Source organism: Pteropus vampyrus, unplaced genomic scaffold (genome assembly GCF_000151845.1).
Source record: "Pteropus vampyrus isolate Shadow unplaced genomic scaffold, Pvam_2.0 Scaffold498, whole genome shotgun sequence".
NCBI lineage: Eukaryota > Metazoa > Chordata > Mammalia > Chiroptera > Pteropodidae > Pteropus > Pteropus vampyrus.
Window position 1 is genome coordinate 600701 of NW_011889279.1, and position 27186 is coordinate 627886.

The following is a 27186-nucleotide window of genomic DNA, read 5'->3' on the forward strand; positions in this document are numbered from 1 at the left end:
CACAGCCGCTCTGAGAAGCAGGGCGCAGAGGAGAGCCGCGCCACCGCCGCCTCGTTACTGGCCCGGGCCAGGCCCCGGGTGCCGCTTGGCGCGGCGCGGTGCGGCTCCACCGGGGACGCGAGCCGAAGTGGCGGCGGCGGCGGCGGCGGCGGTGGCGGAAGTGGAGTGGGGAAGAGGGGGTGGTTGTTAGTGTTTGGCGCCGGCGGAGGGAGTCATTCCTGCAGCTGCACTTCCGGTCGGCATTTTGTTCTGAGAGGGAGAGACGGAACGAGAGAGAGACACACACAGGGTTCCTTCCCCCCCCGCCCTCCCCCCCCCCCCTCCGTCGGTACCGACTCACCCGACACCACCAAGCCGCAGGGAGGGACGCCCCCGCCGACTGGAGGATTGGTTCCCGGGCCGGCGGCGATGCCCCCCCGGTAGCTCGGGCCCCTGGCCGGGTGTTTGTGAGTGTTTCTATGTGGGAGAAGGAGGAGGAGGAGGAAGAAGAAGCAGCGATTTGTCTTCTCGGCTGGTCTCCCCCCGGCTCTACATGTTCCCCGCACTGAGGAGACGGAAGAGGAGCCGTAGCCACCCCCCCTCCCGGCCCGGATTATAGTCTCTCGCCACAGCGGCCTCGGCCTCCCCTTGGATTCAGACGCCGATTCGCCCAGGTAAATTCCTGCTCTTTATTTCGGCGGCGGCGGCGGCGGCGGCGCCAGGTCCTCAGCGTCTCTCCTCCTCTCTCCCCTCCCCGCCGTTTCCTTAGCGGCCCCAGGTCTCCTCCACGGGCGAGTCTTAGAGTTCGCTCCTCTCTGGTGGCAGCCGCCCTGGGTGGCGGTGGTTTTGTACCCTCTCCCAGCCGGCTGCGGTGGCGGGGACTGGGCTCCTGCCGGGCGGCCGGGGAGGCGTAGGCCCGGCGGAGAGTGCAGGCCGCGGGCCAGCGGAATCTACTTGAGCTCGGGGATTAGGAGAGCTCCGGGCTGAGCGGAGCTAGTGCTGGTCGGTGACAGGCCTCGCCCGGGAGCAGAGCCGGAGCTAGTGAGGAGGCGGAAACAATACAACTAACAGCAAATGTGCCCTGATCGTCCCCATATTTACAACTTTCCTGGTCCGGGAGTGGGGAACGTCCCAGTGAAACAAACAACCCCCCTTCTTCCCCCTGTGACCCCATGAAGGGAGGAAGTAGTTTCAGTTAGTGAGACAAATGTAAATACTCAGACACGGATCCAGTGGTAATTTTTTTCCCGGTGTAAAACTTGTTTGAGCGTTGGAAAGTTAATAAAGACTCATTTTCTTTTTTTAAAGAATTAAATCGTCCACATGAATATTCAATACAGAAAACCATAGTGTGGTAGACACTGCATATGCCCCCCCCCGCCCAAGAGCTTTTATGTTGTTGTTTGACAGTGTGTTGCACATGGACTTTTTATTCAAAGACAAGTATAAAGTACTTGACAGGTTTACCCTGCCACTTTATATTTGTATGTGTTACATAAGAATAATTTTAAACGACTATACATAAAATACTCAGGTACTTCCTGATCCAAACGTGTAGAAGCATAAAAAGAATTTTTAATGCTCTGAGAATTGTGCTGAGATACAAGTAAAACCAATTTTCTTTAAAAGTACACCAATTAAGTTATGCTTAAAATCCCTGGGAGCTTAAAAAAAATGTAGAAGGTGCCATCCTTTAATGTCGGGGCAGATCTTCTTGAGGTCCCAGGATTGTCATTGGCTGTTTGTGCCCATGATGTTTGACTGTGTAATGAGAGAGGTGTCATTTTAATAGGTCAAATGTATCTGTAAATGCTGGAGAAAATATCAGTTCTATCTTAAATTGTAGTTCACGTATAAGTTAAGTGTTTGGAGCTTGTTTATGGAGGCGCTGGTGACATAGGTTGATATAAAGGAAAAACAACCAATTTAAAAGCCTTAAGCTATACAAATTGCATAGAAAAATAAATATACGTAGGTTAGACTATTTTGATACTTTGTCTCATTCATGGAAGGGAAACTTTTCATTGGTTAAAATGAAGCAATACTGATCAACAAAGTCTCTTGTTTTACTAGTGGGTGTTTCATTGGTTTGAATTTTTTGTCTCATTAAATTATTGTCATTGTAGAATAAGTAACTTTCCTGAAGGTTATTTTTGAGTTAAGCACTCTGCTTAAAATAAATTGTACCACATTTACTGCAAACGTATGGAGAAATGTTAAAAAGAGTGAAGTTAATATAGCTGTCACGTACTGGGCATGTTTTTAATGCTATAAATCCGTGTAGTAGTCAGTAGCGTGTCCGTGATTTGTATTGGTCAGGGAGCAGTTTGAATTTTAAAAAGCCTGAAGCTCCTGCTGAGCCCCAATCCCGGCCTCCCTCCCTCCCACTAATCTCCCATTCCTGTCTTTGTGCTGCCTGCTCCTGTTAGACACTGTTTGCTACAGGGCCTCAGGCCTACAGTGGGTGGGGGGCATGCGAATGGGGGCCTGCTGGGAGAAGAGAATACAGAAGGGAGAAACACTTCACATCTTAAGCAGAGAGGGCTTGGGGTTTGGGGAGGCGGATAAGGGCTTCAGTATAAATGTCTTTACAACTTTTGTTGAAATAAAATACTGAGACATATGTCAAGGGATGAACATATTTCTGTTAAAGGTAAATGGAAAGAGGAGTTCTGCTTGCTTAGCTTTCATCAACAGAAGCAACTTTTAGTGTTTCATAGTTAAAGAGAGCTTTTTTACACAGATATTTGAATCTACGTGTTAGGTATCTGTTTATGTGACCGATTTTTTTCTTGTGACTTTGGAATTAAAGTTAATTAATTCCTATCAGATCTTATTTTCCTAATTCTACATATTTATCAATCTCAAAGTAGTATAGGTTGTATGATAGCTTTTATTAAGATAGCATAAACATTTCTTTAAAGTATATTGAAAATATTTTTTGTTTGGCCCAAACTGATTAAATAGGTTATTTTTTAAGGGAGAAAGCATTATAAAACTCAAATAGAACCTAAGTTTGAACTTTAATTTTTGATAACTTAGTTGGAAGAAATAATTTGTGTTTCCCTAGAGATTATGAATAATCTGCTCCACCTCTCCTGTATTGGTTGAGATATTTACCAGTGGTTACTCTTGTGTTTCCATTGTTATTATTACTTTTTTTAATTCAGTGAAAGGAGATAACCATAAGTGTTCCAGTAATCTTACAATGCTAGTTATATTATTTGGGGAAATATTTCCTAATATATCTAAAGGAAATTTCAACATTATGGTTTATTGTTTCTCTTGAGTTTGTAGCATTACCAATGACATAATTATTACTTGAAACGAAGTCAGTTTTAAAGTAAATAGCAAAAAATCTAGTAAATCAAATTAAAGTTGAATATTAAATAATTATCATTGGTGTTTTGAGGAGAGTGTATAAGATGCTTCCTTTTGAAAGCCTTTCAACATTTGTTTACTAAAGTTATTTGAAAGCATTTTGAACCTATGCTAAGAATCCTAATACTGTCCACCTTTAAGAAAAAAAGTTACATTTGAAGAAAGAAAGACTGTCCTAGTTGAGATTCTTTCTGGGGAGGAAAAAGTGAAAGTTTTAAGTATAGTAGTAAATGTAGTTTCGATTGTCTGCATGGTGATCATTATTAAATTTCAAAAATATTATGAGCTATACAAACTCAGACATGAAATTTATTTGGAGCTGGACTATCCAGCTCAAACATTTATTTTCTAAGGCTTCCTAGACTACTTCATATTTAATTTTTTGGTACCAATTCATCATCAAACTGCTATACTAGAAACATTTGAACCTATCTGTATTATATTTTGACATAGCCTATTGTGTTTTTACTCTTAAAATAAGATGTAAAAATTGATAATACAAGGGTAAATAAAAACTAAAGAGTTTGAGTTTCATATAATTTCATTTAACTTTCTCCATCCCATTGCTTTTTAGGAAAAGCATAAGTTGTAAGTCATTCTGAAATTTTAAATATAAGATTTCAGTTTTATATGAAATGATTGGGAAGATTGAGGTAAATAAAAATTCCTTTTAGAGAAATGTAATTTCAATTCTGTTTATCACATTTATTTGCCATAAAATGAATAGGAGGAAATTACTTCTAGGAACTTTATAGAAGTCTGGTAATTGTTTACTTGAAGGTGTTTATTTTAATATCCTTAGCATACTAAGTTGGCTTTGGTGGTAATTTATGGTCTTATATGGCTTTTGAAAATCATTTAAAAGTATACTTTTTAAGCAAAGTTTTTTATATTTTTAGCATTTGTCACTTATTATTCTTTGTATTTTTAAATTGATCCTTTTTCAAAGTGACCTGAGTTTGTTTATAAATATTCTTATCTCCCTATGAGAGGAATGACCAGCATGATTTCCATTTTTTGATGAAAAACTTGACACTCAGAGGCCACGTGATTGGTGTAGATTCACGTAGTGAGTCAGTGAGAGAATAAGGGATTCCCTGACTCTTACTAGATTTTTATTAGATTCTGTTGCTTTAAGAAATGTCTGTGCTCCTGTCATGGAAGCTGTGTATTGCTCAGTGCCGACACTGATAGCGTTTGTGACTTTTTTCAATTATCTGAGTCCGAGGTGCTTTTCCCTCTTCTTTTAGAGATACATGATACCTGTCTCTTGGTTATATTTTCCTGTTATAGAAATAGTACTTTCATATTAGAAATCCTTACTTTGTGTGTATATGTATGATGTTCGATTTTTTTTACATATGTCCCTCTTAAGAAATGTAAGTGAATTAACTATATTTGTAGTGAACAATATATAATGACTCCTAAAAGTTTTTTTTTTTTATACTATTTTTTTTAACTACTGGAGTGGAATTTTAGTGTTTCTAATTGATTTAAAAGCAATTTTAAGCAACATGTTTTTTAATGCTATCATTGTAATTTTAAAGGGCATTTTATGTACTCAGAATTTTTTGTCCAAGTATGTCAAGTAATAAAAATGATATTAGATATTTTTCTTATATATCTGTTTGTTGAAAATCTGGAGTCAGTTTTAATGAATTGAGTTTTGTCAGATTGTATCGTTTCAAGGCATATTCCTTTCTATTCCCAAAGTGGTAGTATTAGGAGAGATTATTTTTTTGATATACTATTGCCAGCTAGAAAAGATTTGGAGGGTTTATTATTTGTCAGGAGTTGTGTTAAATATGTTCCCCCATAATATTATCTCATTTAATTCTTCTAAAAACCTCATGAAATAGAAACAGTTATCATCCACAATTTACAGATGAAGAAGCTGAGGCTGGAAAGGCTGGAAAATTGCCCATTTTCTTATAATTAGCAAATGATTAATTTGATTATGTTTGTTCTTAACGATTTAGGATTCCACATTGCTAGATTTAGTACAATCTTAATATTATCCTTGGTTGCGCAGTTGATTCATGTACTCAAGGAAATTGTTTACTTTAGGCAGAGAACCAAAATAGAATTCAGACTATATATGTCCAATAGATATGTAATGTTTTTGAAATCAGCTAATCTTTACTATTTTGTTTTAAAGTTGAATTGTTAAGCAATCTATGATTTTTTACTTTTAAGTTTTTTTATGTTGTTGAAATTGTCAAAGCATCTATTTTTAGAAAGGGAAAATTCATCTTTAGAGAGTGGTTTCCTTCATAGACATATTCATGACCAATTGTAGTATAGTAGATGAATCTACAAATTAGTGAGACTGATAGTTTTTTTAAATTGAGGATTTATATAACCAAAGAATGTTGGTTCTTTCAAAGTCATCAACTTAGGAAGTTGTATACTTATTAAAGAGTTGTTGCTGTTACATACAGTGAATACCTTTAGAACTTTTGAGATAGTATTTTTCTTATCCTTAATGGTAAATTTTTATCTTCAGAGATGAGTTTGAGTTTGAGAGACAGTAAAAAGTAATGTGGAACTTAGTTTAGGAAAACTAAGATTTCAAAAGATCTATTTTTGTGTCAGGACCTGTATTGAGTGCTTTACATTTGTAATATGTGATATTATTGAGTGATTTCCATGACCAGAAACTGCCAGGGACTTTCTTTATATGGATTTTCTCAATTCTTCAAGGTATAGTATGAGTTTGGTTGTAGTTATCCTAAAACACTTGAAAAAACTGACGATAGAATGATTAAGCCACTAGCCCAAGGTCATACAGCTAACAAGTGGAAAGAAGAGAAAAGATTCCAGAGTTAATGCTTTACCCTTTATCCTAAACGACTACACTGTGTATTAGGATTTGAACCAACTACCCAATGAAGTTAGTGATAGTGTTCTTGTTTGAGAGACAAGGAAATTGAAGCTCATCATGTTTAAGAATCTTGTCCAGGATGACAAAGCTAGCAAATGTTAGAGATAAGATTCCAACTCAAATATTTTAGTTCTAAAACTTCTTTCCATTCTACTAACCTGTCCCTTTAAGATTTAAAATACTTTTTTTTTTTTTTAAAGGTGGGCTTGGTTACAGAGTAGTAATACTTTTTCTCATGTGGCTTTTAATGAGATCCCAAAGATAATTTAAAAAGAGGAATTCTGAAATGTTTTGGTAAGTTATAGCCAATACCTTGATTACAGTCTTTAAATAAAATACCTTGTTACTTTACAACATGTATGATATACAAAATGTTTTATGTATAATATGCATTTAGATAGGTATTGATTTTTAAGTATATGTATGCTGTATCTGTGGAATAGATAGCTTTTGAAAATGTGGAAAAGCCATTTTATTTTTATAATACTGTTTCTTGAATTGTTTTTTATAAAAATGTTAAGCACTAAAAAATATTCCCTAAAATACATTAAACATTCAGCATAATTTATGTAGGTAAATTGTTTTGCCATCTTACGTGTGTGACATATCATTTAACGTGAATATACCAAACTCTTAAAGTTTTCTTTTGTATATATTTGCCCTTTGGCAGAAAGGAAAAACTTTTGGGTATGCAGAAAACATGGAATTAGCAACATTAATTAATTTATTTAATGAAATTTTTTTTATGCTTTTATGTCCCCTGAGAAATTCAGAAGCTGACATAATTTTGAAATATTTGGATTTCTTTTTGTTAGAGTTAACATTTCGGTCACTTGTACTTCTCAGTCCTTTAGTCTCGTGCCGATGAAATGCATATTTGTTTTGATATGAGTACTGTTTTTTAAAAATAGTTATTCTAGATACCTTAAAAACTAACAGTGCTAGACACAATAATGAATTATTAAAACTTGAATAATAGTTTTCTCTAAAAATGTTAATCTTTATGACTGTATATTAAATTTTTTTATTAGCAAAACAGAAATGTCCTTGAAATTAATCCTAGCAAGGAAATACATCACTGAGTTTTCTCAGCACTGCTACTTGGCAACCCTTTCAGGATTTAAAACCACTTTTAGTTGTCTTATCTGATAGATCGTGGGTTGCCAATTTCCACCTAAAGAAGTTAATCATCTGAGTATAGGTTATATGTAATTTAGTTTTTCCTTGGTAGTGACCAAGGAAATTTCACATGGGTGTATATTGGGCTTAACTCCGCCCCCTCTTTTAAATACTATTTTTTAAAAATTGATGCACTTGACATATGTTTTGTGCCTTCAGGGTTCTGCCTATGCCTCACAAAACTCCAAGGTTGAAAGTTGAAATGTAATACCTAAAAGCTACTGTTACCATTTTTTCCACTTTGAGAAAAAAATTAAGAATCCAGTATTTATGCTATAACCTACCTTCAGGTTATCTCGAAAGACATATATGACATGGTTTTCATTAAACTCTACTAATCATATTACTTTTTCCTCTTTCCATATATGTCTCTTCCTTTCTCTGTCAGTGTCCACCCAATCTTTATCTTTTAAGCAAATTTTTGCATAGCATGGTGAATATAGATGGTGTTGATGTGGATGGTCCTGTAATGTATTGTGGTTGACCCTTGAACACAACATGGGGTTGAACTATGTGGATACACTTGTACGTAGATTTTTTCCAATAAATATTACTTTCCTTGATGAAACCTAGAACACTTTGAAAGACCTCAGGTTCTGAGGTCTTCATAAGTTCAAAATGTTGCTGGTGAAAAAGCATGGGCATTAACTGTGAAAATGTATATTTTTGTAGCATTACTACTTTCTTCTATAGACATGTGTTACTTCTCAAAATGTCAGGTCAAGGACCAGAAATTTTTTTTAAGGGGGAAAAGAAATCATGGCCTTTTTCTCTGTGAAAGCTTCCCTGGTCATTCCATTTCACAGCATTTGTCAGTGTTTTACTTGTATCTCGATAAAATAATTTGTTCCTATGTCTGTCGGCCATACTAAACCACCAACTCTAAGAGGGCAAGGAAACTGTTATTTTCATCTTTATGTTTGTAACACCATCACAGTGCTTGTCCTGTGCTGTCGGTATTCAGGACATTTTTGTTAAACTGATTAATTAGACTTGAGCTATATGAGCTATTTCTTAAAGATAGATTTTTAAATCTATGAGCTATTTCTTAAAGATAGATTTTTAAATCTAAGAAAGTATATTTTTGTGTTAATTTCAAAATATTATTTTCTTGGATATAGATTATATCCTTGAGACTTTTTGAGTAAGAACATTTTATTTACATATGTCTAACAATACACATATAACATAACTTGGTATAAAAATAAATCAAAGAAAAGTTTAAAACATTTCCTTTAGCTGTTAGTGCACATTGTAAAGTATAGGAAGGGTTTTTCTTTTGCTTCTTTGGGCAGTAGAATTGGGAGTAAGATACTAGGGTGTATTGCAAGATGGAGGGTGTCTGCTTTCTTGTTTTTATGCTTAAGATTGATTTATTATAGTTTGCTAATTTAGATATTATGTGTAATAATATAGATAAGTTAACTGTAATGAGAAATACATTATAACATTAAAAATGCTTCAACTAAAATAGTGATATGACTTAATTTTATTTATAGGTAGGGTTTATTGAGGTATAATTTGCACAGTACAATTCACTGTTTTAGGTTTACAATATGATGAGTTTTGAGAAACATATGCAATCTTGCAACCACTACCATGATCAAGGCAGAATATTTCTGTCACCCCCAAAAGTTCCTTTTTGTCCTTTTGTAATCAGTTTCCTACACCTATTCCAGCCCCTGGCAACCAGATCTAATTCCTGGCCTGGCACTGTTGTCTTTGCTTGAATGTCATATAAATGAAATCATACAGTTTGTAGGCTTCTGTGTTGGGTTTCTTCCACTTAGAATAAGGCTTTTGAGATTCATCCATGATGTTGTATATGTTAGTAGTTTGTCAGTGACTGATTTTTGAAATTTAGTATACTCTTTAACTTTGATATTATTGTCAAAAATACTTTGAATAGCTTTAAATATTTCAAATCTTGCAGTTGCTTTATTTTTGAACATGATTTTACTTGCTCATTTTTACCCTGCACTCCAAAAATCTTGTAATCGACATTATTATTAAGTGGCATTTATTTATATTAGTTGTTCTGTTAGGTTAGATGCTCTACAAAGCTGGTAAACTAGACATTGCCCTATTTTTCATCATATTTAAAGTAGGTAGCATTATGTATTTTTGAACATACAGCATAGAGAAATTGGAACAAGAAATGAGGGATGATAAAATAATAACTCACCAAAAATTGTGTTTACATTTTGTTTGAAGGTTAATGTTTATTGTTTACACTAAAAGTAGAACATAGTTATAGTGAAGAACAGTCATTGCCTCTCTTCTAATGCTTAAAGTTAGAGAAGCAGTGCTCTTCTAAGAAGGTGGGAGCATATGAGAAAAGGGCCATTTTCTGGTCATTTTGACATTCCCTCTCCCCACCACTACCTTTTGAAACAGCTTTCTCCCTTGGCTTCAGGAATATCAGTCTCTTTTTGTTCTTCCTCTATGTGTTCAATCTTCCATTTGTAGACTCTTTTGCTAGTTTCTCCTCCTCTGCCCACTTCTTAAATATTGGTATTCCCAAGGTGATTTTTTTTAACCTTTGCTCTGTTCTCTCTTCCTATTGATCTCATCTATTCACTTGACTTTTTACATGCTTAGAACCTGTATGCTGATGACTCACAAATCTATCTCCAGAATATATTTCTCTTCTAAGACAGATCCAGCTGTCTACCAGGTACCTCCTAATGTCCCATAAATACTAGAAATTCAAAAGTGTATGAAACCTAACTCATCCTTCATTTCTTCCCTACTCTTTCTCCTCTTTCACCGAAAAGAAAGCTATTCTTACAACAAGGTGAAGTCGATTAATGTTTTCACCATTAGCTCAGTTGCCTAAACTAAAAAATTAGTGATAATGTTTGTTCCTTCTCTTATACTCCAGTACAGTTCTTCACAAAGTTCTGACATTCATAATACCTTCCTGAATATCACTTGAATCCATCCTTCCTCTATTTTGATTGTGAGAGTGGGCATGTACCTATAGTTTGTCAGATGGAATAATTTCTAGCATTTTCACAGATATTTAGAGGTAATTGTGAATGATGTATTTAGTGTTAGGATACTTTTTGCTCATATATTTGGGCTTAGATATTTAAAATTAAAGTGTGATCTTCAGTCACATTCATGCTTTATAGCCTAAATGTGACCGTCTTCTGTATATATTTCCATTATATCTAAAATCTAGGGCTTCTGACTTACTGCCCAGTATATCACTTAGAACAGTTTTAACTCAGCCTTCATGGATGTGTACATTCATTTCAGTACTGTGTGTTTTATGTGTTCAGGAGCACGGTCTGAGTTGAGAAGAAAATGTGAATGTAGAAGGGGAAAGGTAGAGGAAGAGCTTTTTAATTGACTGTGAAACAAGTTCATTTCAATAACTCATTTTTCTTACAGATAACGCAAAACTGAAGAAACAAATGCAGTAGGCTGTGATACCATTCAGTTGCTAGGCATGTATGTGCTTTGATTGCAAGAGTCAGATATGTATTACTTGTTTGTGAGTTTGGAAATTATTGCTCGTGGCTTTGTGTAACCTTCCAGTGTTTCTTCTTTAGAATAAGAAGTTGTCCCCTTCACTCCCCAGTTTGAACAGATGGGTCTGCTTAGAGTTATTGGTTTAAATAACCTGAATATCTCTTTCATGAAGGACGTCTTAAAATGTGATGCTGTCTTGAAAAACAAACATTTTCTTCACTATATCTGAAGTTTATAACTAAAGAAATAGGTGCTATATTTTCCTCTTGTGCAAATTACTGTGTTTTTGAGAAAACGAGATCAATCTAAAGGCAGTTTACAAAGGCTGATGGAAGAACCCTGTCTGATTACTGAGTCTCTGTGGTGACTTGCACATAGGAAGCACTTGGCAAACAATAGTTGAATAAATGAATTTGAATTACATTTCTTCTTTGGGACATAGGACTAATTGGAGTGACAGAAAATGGGTGGGGCTTACGTTATATTTTAAAGGTATTGGGGAACCAAGAAGGTTTTTAATGTGTTTTGTATTTGAAGAATATTTTTTAGCAGCAATTTAGAGATAGTAGGTGGAAAAAAGGAGACTAGGGAGGCCATTTAGAAATTGATGAGGTCCTCAGTTAAGACAGTGTGAATATGAAGGAGGAAGCCCATAACAAGTATTAAAGAAATATCCGGGATACAGTTTGGTATTTATATATAGGTAGATTGAGTAATGGAGGATGAAAAGAGTCAAGTATGCCTACTAGATTCTCAAGTTTCATCCTTGTGGGCCTTGGAGTATGGAAGTTCCATTTATTAAATTAGGAATATAGGAGGTGAAAGTTATAAGAATTGGACAGTGAGGATGTGAAAGAAAGGAAGGAGCTTACACTACACTTTTAGGCATGTTGAGCTTAACCGACCTATGGGACATCCAAGTGTATGGTGGATATGGGAGTTTAAATGCTTCAGGTTCTTGGAGCTCAGAAGACATTAGGTTTTTCTTTGGCGAAGGATATACTTATGTATTGGTCTGTTAGAGGGTTATTTTCATGAGGAACACATTTCTGAATCTATGTAGACTTTTAAAAGGATATATAAAATTTAACTTTAAAACCATGTCTAAATCCTAGGATTCCTTTATTACCTCAACTGAGAATGTCCAAGATAACATTCATTTATTATAGTCCTAGTATAGATATACAAATTAGAATTAGCACATAGCTTTTAAAGCCAACGTATGTTAAATGACTTTGGCTGCCTATGAATAAGAATACAGTCTACCAAATACTGTATCACTTTTCCCATTTTGGACAGGATGGATATTGAGAAATTTAGTGGCTCGGTCAAATTGTTGTAAATGCTAATAGTTATTTGAAAATTACTTTCAAGGCTGACCTGGAAGATCTCTCCAAACAATCTGTATGGTAGATATTATGTGGTTTTTGTTTTGTTTTTTTTAATCTTGCTTGATTTAAATTACTAGAAGAAGATAATACCATTTTTTTGAGGCTTTGTTTTCCAGTATATTGACAGTATTACTATGAACTTAGAATAACAAAATAAATGTTCTCATATGACTGTTTTCTATTGTACAAGGCTCTTCCGTAGGTCTTCCTGGTGTATTTGTTTATCTAGCTTAATCTGAACACCGCTTCTTTAGTTAGTTTTATATTAAATCCATAAACATTATGAGATCTTTCAGTGAGAACTATGTTACTTTGCTCATGAGGGGATTATCTCTATAAGTATAATTATAGGTTTACTTTTAGAATAATTAAAAATGGCAGTAGCTTTTCAAAAGTATCACGCTCAAATAATTATAAAGGTTCAAACTGATTTATCAACAATAATTGATCAGGTATCAGAATGTCAAAATGAAAATTAGCGCTTTCCTAGGATCTAAGTACATCTAAGCAAATGTACTTTTTTTGTTTAGTTTTTTTCATTAAAGAAGTGACATATCATCACCTAAGTGAATTTTTTCAAACATAATCCTTTGTGGAGATGTAAGTTTATAAGTTTCTATTTTAGGTGGTTTTAGGCTTTTTATTCATTTTACAGGAGTTAATTGAATGACTACTGTGTGCTCAGCAATGAATTCTAGGCATTCAATACTAGGACTTTTTTTCAACCTCCCAAATTTTATATGGCTGCCTAAAAGATCCCTCTGTTTTTTTTTATTCCATAAAAACATCATCTGTGAGGCGTAAAGGAGCAAGGAACCACGGTGAGCAGTTATTAGTGAATTAGAATTAAAAATAGAAATAGAATGGAGAGATGTGTTGAGTTCTGAAGAATGGAGGGAAGTTGTTGGATACCAGAGAGGACGTAGCAGAATTGAGGAAAGAAAGAAGTTAGAGTAGCACATATTATAAATGAATTTGGCAAAAGCATTAGTGAGGAAATTGAAGTAAAACGATCAAATATAAATTAGCAACAATACTTAGAAGAAAATAAAAAATTATGACCTGACTAATCTATTCCTAAGGGTGATTTATGTTTAAAAAATTTACTCAAAAGTTAAATTGCATTGTCTTGTATATGCTAGCTACACATTGCTTAAGAGTAACATGTAAAATGCTTAGAAGTATGCTATACATTTAGAATAAGTCTTCAGGAAATATTTTTATTTTTATTAGTTGACAGCTACCTTTCCAGTTGGTGATTTGATGAAAAAGATATTCTTGTTAAGTATATCCTAAATGAAAATCTTCTAATTTGTGACATTTATAATGAATTATTACTAAGGAAAATATTTAGTAAGAAATAAAAAGTAGTCAAATCATCTCAAGTTCATCTGGTATTGAAATATAAGTACATCTTCATAATTCAGCTTGATTGATGACTGTATACCCCAGATCAAATGAGGTATCCCAAATAATAACTATACAAGGAGTTTGATTTAACTCATTTCTAATATTTAAAGTTAATTATGTGTCCAAAGGTGGCGTACTGTACTGCTAAATATGACAGTATAGATATATATACAATATATAGTTATACCCACTATATTTTGATAACTCATTTTGTATTTTCCTGCTTCACACCTTTTAATCAAAGCCTTTACCTCCTTTTTTCTTCATCTATCCAAATCCTACTTTCTTTCTGTCAAGATTTTACGTTTTTTGGTGGTGATGAAGGGAAGGTTAACATATCAGAATCACCAGCGTTTTGTTTTTAGCTTATAAATACTTTTGCCCTTTGTTTCTGCCTCAGTTCTTGTGAGCTTTTCCTCTTCTAATACATACCTGTGTACAGGAATTAGTTATATGTTATACATTGACTTGTCACATTCTTATTTTATATCAAGCTGTAGTTTATTTCGTTTCATTTTCACATTATTTATAGATTATAAACTCTTTGAGGGTAGGATCGGTCTGTAGTATCTGGTAAAGTGTCTTGCCTGGAGTAGGCTCCTGGGAAGTGATTACTGATAACTTATGTGGCTCATCTGAACTGGTTTGAAAAGGTTTGAAAAAACATCTCACATTTTCACAAACCATAAAATTCACTCTTTTAAAGTGTACAGTGGTAAAATTAAATGGTTTTTAGTATACTCACAAAGTTGTGCGACTATTATCACTTGTTCAGAACATTTTCTACACCCAAGAAAGAAATCCCATGCCTTTTAGTCCTTACTCACTTATGTTTCCCTTCCACCAGCCCTTGGCAACCACTAATCTACCCTCTGTTGCTGTGGACTTTTTAAGCTTATATAAGTAAAGTTCTACAGTGTGGCCTTTCTGTATCTGGCTTCTTTGACTTGTTCATCCATATCATAGCATGTATCAGTACTTCATTCCTCTTTATGTCCAAATAATAGTCTATTGTGGCTGTACCTCATTGCACCTAACTTTTGTCAGTTGATAGATATGTAGGTGGTTTTCACCTTTTGGCTACTATGAATAATGCTGCTATAAACATTTGTTTACAAGTTTTTGTGTGAGCATATGTTTTCAGTTCCTCTGGATAGCTATATAGGAGTGAAATTTCTAGGTCATATGCTTATGTGTAACTTTTTGAGGACTGCCAGATTTTTTCAAAGTGGCTGCATGATTTTTACATTTCCATTAACAGTGTTGGAGGTTTACAGTTTGTCCACATCCTCACCAATACTTGTTATTGTCAACAGAGTATAGACATAGTAGTGGGTGTGCAATATCTCACTGTCTTTTATTTGCATTTTTCTAATGACTGTTGATATTGAGCATCTTTTCCTGTGCTTATTGATCATTTATATGTCTTCTTTGGAGAAATGTTTATTCTAATCTTTTATCCATGTTTAAAATGGATTATCTGGTTTTTTGTTCTTAAATTTTGTTTTTAGAATATTCTGAATACAAGTCCCTTATCAGGTATTTGATTCACAAATATTTTCTCCCATTCTGTGAGTTTTTTCACTTTTTTGATAATGTCCTTTGAGGCACAAAAGCTTTTCATTTTGATGATGTCTGATTTATTTTTCTCCTGGGTTGCTTGTGCTTTTGATGTCATGGTTAAGGAACTATTGTTAATCCAAGGTCAAGAAGATTTAGAGCTATGTTTAGTTTTGGATCTTACATTTAAGTCTCTGACTCATTTCATGTTAATTTTTTACATGTGACTTGGGGTAGAGATTCAACTTCATTTCTTCTACATGTGACTCTGGTTGTGCTATCACCAAGTGTTGAAAGACTATTCTTTTCTTGTTGGATGGTCTTGGCACCCTTGCTAAAAGTTAGTTGAGTGTAAATATAAGAGTATTTCTGTACTCTGAATTTTATTCCATTCATCTATGTGTCTTACCTATGCCAGTACCACACTGTCTTCATTACTGTAGCCGAAAATGGGTAGTATGAGTCCTCCAACTTCTCATTCAAGATTGTTTTGGTATTCTGGATTTCTTGCATTTTCATGTGAATTTTAGGATCACCCTGTCCATTTTTGTGAAATAGGCAGCTATAATTTTGATAGGGATTATGTTGAATCTATAGATCAATTTAGGAAGTATCGCCATCTTAACAATATTGTCTTCTAGTCCATGAGCATGGATGTTATTTCTTTTTTTAGTCTTAATTTCTTTTATTGAGAATATTTTGTAGTTTTCAGTGTACAACTATTGCATTTCTTTTGTTAAATTTGTTCCTAAGTATTCTTTTTGATGTTGTAAATGGAATAGTTGTTAAATTTCATTTTCAGATTGTTCATTGCTTGTGTATGGAAGTACAATTGATTTTTATGTATTGGTTGGTCATGTATCCCTGCAACCTTGCTGAACTCCTCTATTAGTTCTAATTCATACTTCTTTTTTTGGCTTAGGGACAATTTATGTTTGTTCTTCAGTATGGTTCATTCTGCCCTTCTCCAGCCTTCCAAATACAATGTGCCAATAGTAATTACAAGATGGAATTTTTCCTATATTTCCAATCCTTTGTCACTTGAAAAAACTTGTACACATATGAGAAATAACATTACACAACTCAGAAGAAAAGTTGTGGTCACATTATATCAAAGTTTTCATTTAGTGCTATCTGGCTGTAGTATAGGATTAAAAATTGAGGTTTATTACATAAACAATGTGCTTTACTTTACCAGTAGTAAGAGTCATCTCAGATGTTTGTTGCAGGAATAAATAAATGCTAATGTTAACAATGTGTACATATGGATGCAAAACAAATTTTATTGGTCAGTAATTTCTAAAGTCTTCATCTTCCACTTAATTGAAGTGATTTTCAGTAATCCATCTGGAAAGCTTGAGTTGTCCAGGTGGAAGCGGGTGGAGATAATGATTAGGCAAGGAGGGTAAAAGGGAATTAGAAAAAGAGAGACAAGGCAAGGAGGCAAAATTAATAACTTGTATTTTGTTAACAGACAGTATTATGATTTAAATATATCTACTGATTAGGAACAAGAGGAAACAGTGATAATGGATTATTATTCCTCAACTTCAAACTTCTGTTTTTTAATCTGAGTCAGAATTGAACCTAAAATTGAACCAGCTTCACTAGCAATTAGGAAAATGAAGAGGTATGCTCTAGTTAGCTTATGATGTGTTTGTTGATCATCAAAGACTAAACAAGTGCAAAAGTGCCCTAAAAAGATGCTTATTTAATAAGTTTTAGCTTCCATTTTCATTAATGTTGTTCTTACCATTCACTTTCAGGTGTTGTAATAGATAAAAAGATGACTGGGAGGGTAGTTCTTCCTGCCCTCCTTTTTAAAACAAACATTTCAAAAAAAAGCTTTCTATACTTTATCTATTATCATATTTAATACCCAGAAAAAATCTCATGGGGTAGATATTATTTGCATTTCATATGAGACGAAACAAAGCTCAGGAAGTCAAGAGGAAAAAGGAGGAAAGAGAATTTGAATCCAAGTTTTTTAGATTCTGAAAACTTGTCTTGAACTCTTAATTGCTGTACTAATACTGCTTCTCCACTCCTTTTGAGTTTTCACCAGGTTGATAATATTATATATAATATTCCTTGGATCCTTAAATTATAAATAACTATTAAATAAGATTTAAAGCAGAGTTTTTAATTGAATTTTTATTTTACCTCAGAAAAATCTCAAATCTTTGCTTCTAGAAATCAAAGGATTAGCCCATTCTTTTAATATTATACCTTTCTTGGGGAATCTCTAATTCAGTGAAAATGTTTGTATTTAGTTTGATTTGTTGAATTTAGAACAGTAGCATTTCATAGAAAGAAATTTAGCTTAAATCATCCAACACTGGATGATGATGTGCCCTTTTAAAAATGAATTTTTAAGTAGGTTTAAAATAACTGATAATGGACTACCTCCAAAGGATTGCTTCCTACATCTTAGGTCAGAGACATGTTTGGCTCCTGATTTTGTGAACTTTTGTCAGTTTTAAGCCCGAGTTACCCTTTCTATGATTATTTATTTTTCATTTCAGGATACCTCTTTTTTTCTTTCCTCTTCCATCAATAATTGTAGGTTTCTTTTTTCATGCCCTTCAGACAGTCCCTTCCAGTGTATATCAGCTTCTTATTTTTAATTCTTATTTTTTATATTTTAGGCCTAAAGTGATTTGGGGCTTTCTCCTTCAGTTATTGAATATTACTTAAGTACACATATACACAGTTTAAAATCCTGGTAGTACTCAAATAAAATCAATCCTAGATTGTATCATCAGAGACTTTGCTAATAGATCAAGTGTAGTATTCAGTACCTTTGGGGGGCGGGGCATTATGACAGACTAGTGGTACTTAATGCCTTAGTTGATAATAGCGTTATTACTTTTTGTATTAGAAGTAGCTAAACAGAAAGGAGTCATTTTCTGTTCCTTCTTTATGATTTAGGAAACAGAAGAATTCTTCACTAAAAACCCTTAAATTAATTGCCTTATTCTTAGAAATGACAATAATAGGAATAGCAATAATGGCTAATATTTATTGAACTCACTGTTTTGAATATTTTACTTACATTACTTAATCCCCGCTACAATCCTTCGAGATATACATATGAAATTATTCCCACTTTACAAGTTAGGAAACTGATGCTTAGAAAAGTATGAATCGCCCAAAGACTAAGAGAGGGAAATCCTATAAGCATTTCAAAATTGGCATAATTAAAATGAATGCATGTTCCTCCTAAGTTCAGTTTAGACTCTAAGCTCCCTGAGATCAGGAACTTAATATCATGTTTATTACTTTATTTGTATTTCCTAACATAGGACTCAAGTATTGCAGAAGTGCCAGGCATAATCTTAAGTGAATAAATCAGGTTGTAGGAGCCTGATTTATTACTCTTAGCCATGAACCTTCTGGAAGGAATCCATACAAATCTAATTTGTATTGCATAACTTATTCCTTTTCCGTGGACTACCATTTTCCCTATATCTAGCAGGGTACCTGGCAGCTTCCTACTATTCAAGTCTTTAAATTCCAACATAAGTTCGTGTTTTCTGTGATGCCTTCTTATCTCATTTAGGAGATTTGTTGTTCCTTTCTCTACTATCTTCCCATTTTTTTTCCTTTGATTTTCATCATAATACTTATTATATTGTAATTATCTTCTCTCCCTGGCTTGAGAATCCTTGATAGGTCAAGAGAGAGAGCAGTGGTATACTCTGTCTTATTCATCTCAATTAAATTCAATGTTAAGTACAATTTCAGGTGCTCACTAAATGTTTGAGCTGAATGAATTCATATATACAAGCTAAAAATAGACTTGTAGGTGAGTATTGAGGTACATTATTTCAGTGTTGTCCTCTTAATATCACTTGCTGTGTGATTTTAGGCTACTCCTTAGATTATGAAAAATAATTCCTCTAGGCTGATTTCTTTCAGAAATATTAATAATTGAGGAGATACTATAGCATTTCAAGATTACTGCTAGGGTTTTCTAAGAAAGTTCTCTGACATCCTTATCCTTTGGGAAAAATTTTTTAAGAAAGTAAAAAGCTTAATAAAAGATATATCATAGATAAGCCAGATGTCTAGGAATGAACAGGTTGTTTAAGAATTTAAGTATAGAAAGGAACATATTAGATTAAATGCTAGGATCCTTAAATACAGGATATAAGTCAGAATTCTATCTGCTCTTACACACACCACTTAGGATTGTTTATGAAGTTCAGTAGAGATAATATGAATAGAATTGCTTATAAATAGGATAATGCTATAATGTTAGTTTGTACAAAAGGAATTTTATTAATCTATTAATATACAACAGTTCTCCCTTACCTGTGGTTCTTTCTGTGGTTTCAGTTACCCACCATCAACCGTGGTCTTAAAATATTATATAGAAAATTCCAGAAATAAACAGTTTATAAGTTTTAAATTACATACTATTCTGAGTAGCATGATGAAATCTCATGCTGTCCAACCCAGGACATGAATCAACCCTTTCTCCAGGCATATCCACGACGTACATGCTATCTGTAACCCTTATTTTGCTTAATAATGACCCCAAAGCTCTAGGGTGGTAATGCAGGCAATTGAGATATGCCAAAGAGAAGCCATAAACGTGCTTGCTCTCTTTAAGTGAAAAGGTGAAAGTTCTTGACTTAATAAGGAAGGAAAAGAAATCGTATGCTGAGGTTGCTAAAATTTACAATAAGAATGAATCTTCTCTGTGAAATTGTGAAGAAGGGAAAAGAAATCCATAATCGTTTTGATTCTCCTCACATATTATTAAATGGTCAGTAGTAGCCTAATGCTATGTCACAACGCCTACGTCATTCACCTCACTTGATCTCATCACGTAGATATATTATCATCATTATATCATCACAAGAAGAAGGATGAGTGCAGTTCTATAGATATTTTGAGAGCGAGATAACACATTTATGTAACTTTTATTACAGTGTATTGTAATTCCATTTTGTTAGTAATTGTTAATCTCTTACTGTGTCTAATTTATAAATTAAACTTTATCATATGTATGTATAGGAAAAAACATAGTATATATAGGGTTTGGTTACTATCTGCAGTTTCAGGCATCTACTGGGGGTCTTGGAACATTTTCCCTGCGGATAAGAGGGAACTATGGTACTGTAAATTAAATGATTCCTAGGAACTTTTTCAAAAACTGTATTAGTTATCTGTTGCTATATAACTAGTTACTTTAAGATTTAGCAGCTTAAAACAGTAAACATTTTTATCTCACAGTTCCTGTGGGCCAGGAATCTGGGTACACCTTAGTTTGGTGCTTGCTAAACTCTGGGTGTCTCACCAGGCTACAGTCTTTCTACAATCAAGGCATCAGTGGACACTGCAGTTGTTACAAGGCTCAACTAGCAAAGGATTTGCTTCCAAGCTTACTCACTTTGCTGTTGGTGGGCTACAGGCTCTCACTGGTTATTGGCTAGAGACTTAAGTTCCTTTTCATACAGACCTCACTGTGGTGCAGCGCCCAACATGGCAGCTTATTTCCCTTAGAGTAAGAGAGGGTACTAATGACAGAAGCAATAACCTAAGAAGTGAAATGCCATCACTTTTGCTGTGTTCTTTTGGTTAGAAAAAGGTCACTAGCTCCATCCCACACTCAGGAGGAAGAGACTACAAGGGCATAAGTACCAAGGGCATAAGGAGCCCTTTGAAGGCAAATAAAGAAACTATTTTGAATATGCCTACTTGTAAATTATTTATTGGTTTAATATATTGACAATCAAAATTTCACTGAGATGTTGGGGAAATTTGAAATAATGTTTCTGTAATTTTTCAAAAAGAATTTGAAAACAATTAATGGGGAGGGGAAAACAGTCATGCCTTACCTTATAGTAGAACATATTAACCTACAATGGCTACATCAATTTATAGTGTGTCATGATAGGTAAATGAGTGAAACAGCAAACCTAAAATAAATGCTACTGTCAGTCTACCTCTACAGATTAAATATTCACGAAATATATAAAGGAACTGCATTTTTAGATCTCCCAAACAATTTTAAATAATGACAAGTGATACTAATATTATATTTTGTGACTCTATTAGCACTAATTCTAACAAGAATTTATTTTATGTTAGGCATAATCTTGGGAGCTGTTTGCATAATTTTTCATCTTGTTAAAATCATTGTGTTGCTTTATTAGTCTTTTTATTAAGACTGACTTTTTCTGTCAAACTACTAATACATTAGCTTTTAAAAAATTATTTCTGCCTGTGTTCATTGAATGAACCAATGAAAATATATCTTATTGGCTGCAAAGTTTTCAGTGTGCTATCCACTCTGATTCCATCTCCACTAACAACTTAAAAGTTATTCAGTAAATTACTTCTTTGGCAGAGTAAGATATCAAGAAACCAAGGTTCTACCTGATCCTGCTCCATTTAGTTCCAGGTTTTGCTCCAGTGGGAAATCTGTTTACACTGGTAAAGTGATTCGGGGCTTAAGTCATCAGAGTCTCACCCCTGGCTCACGGGTGCCCATTATACACTACAAGATTGTATAACTTCATTAGTGTTCTTAAAATAATCTTAGAAGCTGAAGCCTATGGGCCTCCTACTTAATCTTTTAATATGATTTCAGACCTAATGTTTTCTCCTTTCTTTAAAAAAAAATTATTTCTATTAACTGAATTTTGTTTTACATATTGTTAGTATCTTAAAATTGTTGATTTACAAAACACCATGTATTGACTTTTCCCCGTAAAAATTTCCTTGAAATTAACCACCCACATTGATCAAATAAAACAATTAATTGACTTTGTTGTAACCTGAGTTTTTATTTTGTCTGAATGTAGTTATCTTTCTCACTAAGTCTTCAGTAGAAAGTACAATTAATACTTAGTGATTTCTAAATCTGAGTATAGGAGAAAAGGGCATAAAATTGAAGAATGCTAGATTTTGAATATCTTCTAGAACCTTGACCTTCCTGTTCTTTGAAAGAATGATAGCTTTATAAGTACCGTCTTAATGTGGGAAAATTGATTCAAGAAACATGAATGAGTTTTAAAGTAGTGCTAAAAAAGCTGTGGTGTATTTCTTTGCAAAGGTGGTGACTGGTGCAATGTCAATTCCACCTGTCTGCATTCTGAAGCTATGGTTTTCAAACTTTGCTACACATTAAAATCATCTGGAGGGTGACTTTAAAAATCTTGATTCCCAGCCCTTACTCCTAACAGTGAAATCGGTATTTCCAGGAATGGCACCCAAGGTATATATGTACTTGTTTACATTTTCCAGGTGATTCATATATGTAGCCAAGTTTAAGAAGCACTGCTGTGAACTGCTCACTGAGCATCTTTTTTAATGCAGTGTGATTCAGTAGATCTGGAGTAGGATCTGAGAGTCTGCATTTCTAACAAACTCCTAGATGGAGTGATATTCCTGGTCTGTGTTCCATGCTTAAAGTAGCAAGGTTTTGGAATACTAAGTTTCCTAGGTAAACTGTAGTTGTTGTGATGTCTTTATTCAAAAAGAACTATATTCTGCTCTTGGTCTCATAATTGCAGGAGAGTTCGTTAGTTATACTTTTTCTCTTTTAACCCTAGTGACACTCCTGCAAAGTGTAATACATGTTCATTATGAAAAACTCAGTTAAATGATACGAAAAATAAAATTAGTAGCTACCTGAAATTAAATAATAATTAAAGCTTTGTGTAAGACTCCGTGTGAAAGTTAAAGCTTTCAGAAGTGTTTTCTGAAATATACATTTTCCCACGATAGGTAAAACAAAATATTGTTTTACCTATCGTGGGAAAACATGACTAAAACTGAAATGCATTTACTCAGAAAAGACCATAAAGAAACATGCCCAAACATTGTAGTTACATTAGGGAGACAAGATTATAGGTACTTCTTTGATCTGCCATCTAAAATATTGATAATGTGTATATATTACCTTTATGATAAGAAAAAAAGCCTTCGACTTCTCAAAAACACCTCTGAAGAACAAGCCTGAAAGGTAATAACTGAATACTTGACAGTTCATATGAAAATCATCTAGATTTCAGTAGAAAGATGGGCAAAGAATAATTTACACAAATAAAAGTACAAATTGTAAATGAACAGTTGAAAAAATATTTTTTAAATCTGAAACAACTCTGATAAGACATGTTACATGTAGCCAAGAGGGTACCTACTTTTCTCCAAAAGAAGTGTTTTAGAACTAATATCCAGTGCTGACAAGGCACAGCAAAACCGATACATTCATGGTGGCATGATGCAACCTTTTGAAAGGCAATATGATTAACACAAAGATTAATATTGCAGTACAATACAAAAATATTATACATACTTCAACAGCTACTATGTAAAATGTTTACATGCTAAAGGAGAATTTTTTGAAATGTCCTAATTTGAGTGTAAGGGGATGTGATTACAGAATGCTTTTGTATTTGCCTAAAAATTCTTTACTCTTACGGACTGTGTTTTCAACTAAAAGAAAATCAGTTGTGTCTAAATTAACTTTACATATGATAGCCCTCTGTTGGGTAAATGAACCTCATTTATATGTTCTGTATGTTTAGTTTTTGTTTTTGGCCTTCAGACTGTGTTCTATAGAAGTTTTCTAAATCAGAAACCAGTCTTTATTGAGATTTGCTTTTAAATTTTCTATTATTAAAGCCAGCCTTTTATTTAACATTTATTAAGCTGACCTGGTATGTAGTACAATTGTTGTCTAGGTACTGTATAGGGAACATAGAATTAGAACCATAAGGAAATTACGATTTAAGAAATAGAAAGATATTAAAGTTATTACTTCAGAAATATCTGAAGAAATGTGGATATCTTTTAAAAAATAAATTCTGGTTTCAGCTTCTTTTTAGTCTCCAAGGTCGCATCCAAAATAATACAGCCACTGCCAAACATGTGCATTAAATCTTGGAGAGCTTACTGTACCAGTAAGCCACAATAGTAAAAAGTTTAAGCAGAGAAATTCAGAAGTAAATAGATACAGGTTTAGAAACTTGAAGCCTTACCTAAGGAAGGAGGTAAAGAAAAAGAAATATGTACTATTGCAAATACTTCACAGAGCTGTTATTTAATGTGTATCTCACCCTGAAATTGTTACTGTGTCCCCACTTCAACCTTGTTGACTGCTTTTCCAGACTTCTTAAAACCGAACCTGAGCAGCATACCTCAATTGTCTAGTTCTGTATTTCCCAACCAAAGGTGAATAAGTGCTATTGGCATTTTGGGCAAGACACTCATTGTGCTGGACTGTTCAGTGGTTTAGTGTCCTCCTCACTACTGCCAGTTGCAGCCTTCAAATGTTATTAATCAAAAAATGCCCTCACAGTTATCTGTGGGTTGATGAGTACCACCTTCCATTAAGAATGCATTGGTTTAGTTAGAATGCAGCTATTTTAAAAACAGAAATAGATTTTATTCTTTTGATGTTAATTTCATGTTATAGTGTTTAGATTGAAACGTCACACTGGATGTGAATGGTAAGGATTAGGGTTCAGTGTTATTAGGGAAACAAATGGGAGGGATTTGGGTCTTCTTCTTTCATTCCAACAATCGATGGCTTAGAGAAGTACAGGAGAGGACTTGCTACATTTTTGGTGGATAATTTTGCACTACTCTGTCAGTCAAAATTTAGAATGCACATGCCCATTTCTCATTAACCCCACTTCAAGGAATCTAGTCTGTAGAAACCTTGGAGAACATAAAACGCACGTTTTAGTTTCAATTAGCAATAATCAGGCCTCAGATAAATCTCATTGGCTACGATACTGCCACTGCACAAGGCTAAAATACTCACATTAGGATGTGCATTTGCAATATTATTGGTAATAGCAAACTATAAATAAATAGAAGTAAAAAACAAAACAAAAACAACAACAACAAAAAAAATACCAAAAAACCCCACCCACCTAACTAAATATAAATAGTGGTTAAATAGTTTATGGTACATACTGTGCATCTTTTTTTTTTTTTTTTTTTTTTAAAGGAAGTAGGGCTCTATAGACTGGCTAAGTTAACAAACTATATCATTAAAGGGGGAAAAGGCAAGTTAGAACAGTATGATTAGTATGATTCTAGTTTTGCAATTAAAATGTGTGTGTGCATGTGTGAGACATGGAATGTGTTTTTTCATTGTTTAAACAAATTAAAAAGTAAAACCAAGATTTTCAAATATTGAGAAAGAGACAGTAATACTTTCTTTGTTCTTCTAGCACACAGTTGGTTCCCCTATCATTTACTTTCATTTCCTTCTTTAGACAACCCAATTGCACTTAATAGAAAAGGCTTCCTCTTGAATCTCTACCCAAAAAGACTTTGAAAAAGATCTAGTAACTAATGGGGCAATAAGCAGCACTGTCATCATGGACACCCTATGCTCAAAATTTGTCATACTTTGACTATTTCTTTCTTCCCATGTCGTCTTCACTTCAGTTGTTGATGCACCTGTAAAACATCTTTCCCATATATTCCTTTGTTGTTGTTATTGTTTTTATCATAGTTCATATCCTCATTACTGTATGCTTGGATTATTACAGTAGGCTGTGAAACTAGTCTCCTTTCAGCTTCAGCCTATTCCATTTCCATGCTTAGCAATGCCTTCTGAGCACATGATAGTCAGGATTAGTACTATTATCTTAAATGTGCTTACAAAAGTAGTTTTGTGTTATGTACTTATAGCCATGGAGAGTATACCCCAATAAAAATGTTTAGTTTCTCCCTCCTCTGAACTTTCTTGGATCTTGTTTGTGATCCTTGTACTTTTCTGCCTACCTGTAATTATGTTTACCTTAAAAGACTGCATTCTACTGGAAACTCTTTCTAGAGCAGAATACATGTAACTTGTATTTCTCACAGTACTTAATGAAATGCGTTGCACACAATGTAGAGGCTAAACAAATATTTCCTGATCAAACTATTGTTAAATTTACATACAAAAAAGTTAATGAACTTGAGATGTCATTGTTCTTCTACCTCCTTGGAATGTCTTTTGCCACCAAGGAAAAAAGCAAAAATTATAAAGATGATGTCCAGTTAGGAAAGCACTGTAACTGAAAAAAAAGCATCAAGTGCAAGTCAAGAAGCGATTGGAGATCTAGATAGGCAGTCAACTTTGTAAATCCTTATAGGCAGTGCCGAGTTTGAACTTGATTCTGTTCTTGAAGGGGAACCATGGAAAGATTTTGAGGTGAATTGTTTGATCACATTTATGTTTTAAATACGTTAGTCTCATACAGTGAGGAAGCTATATCTAGAGATGGTAAAACTGGAAGATGGGACCAGTTAGGCTATTGCAAGAGTCTAGTAAAAAACGTTCTAAAATTCTAGAACAGTGGCAGTATAGTAGGATAGAAGAAAATGGATTAAGAAATACAGATTACATTGGTGTGTTTTTTGTTCTTATTTGATGTGGGTAAGGCAGAGGGAAGCATCTTGACGAGGCTTTAGAGATTGAATGAAGTGCTGATACTTAAATTTGAGAAGGAACATAAGAGAAAAGAGTAGCATTCAATTTTGTGGCTGAGATGAGTTTGAGCATGTTAAATTTGAATTGTCTCTAGGACAGCCTGTTGAAGATGTCCAGCAGTTGGTTGGTTACATAAGCCTCAGGAGAGCAGTTTAGGAAGGGTCAGGACTGACAGTCATCAGCATGCAGGTCCAAAGTTAGAGTGGTTAATGTTTGCCCCAGAGAGTATGTATTGTAGATTTTTTAAAAATCCATTCCTTTTTTCGATGATTTCTGTGATCTCCCACTAGCCAAGATTTGTTATGGTTAACTTTCTGTAATTTTTTTTATTCTAAAAACACAATCTCTTTTAACCTGAATCTAGTCACAAGGGAAAAAAGCAATTCGAATTGAGGAAGACTGCAAAATAATTGGCATTAACTCTTCAAAATTATCAGTGTCTTAAAAGATTAAAAACATAGGATAAG

At 34.2% G+C, this 27186-nt stretch overlaps 1 protein-coding gene and 1 pseudogene across 1 annotated transcript in view; one reads left to right on the forward strand and one right to left on the reverse strand.

The window, feature by feature from the left end:
• Positions 1-307: 307 nt before the first annotated feature.
• Positions 308-27186, forward strand: part of NIPBL (NIPBL, cohesin loading factor) — a 169539-nt gene continuing 142660 nt past the window's right edge. Inside the window, exon 1 of the mRNA XM_023524825.1 lies at positions 308-653. The gene's annotated coding sequence lies outside the window, so the exon portion shown is untranslated. The remainder of the gene's footprint in view (positions 654-27186) is intronic.
• Positions 24879-25040, reverse strand: LOC111732848 (annotated as a pseudogene).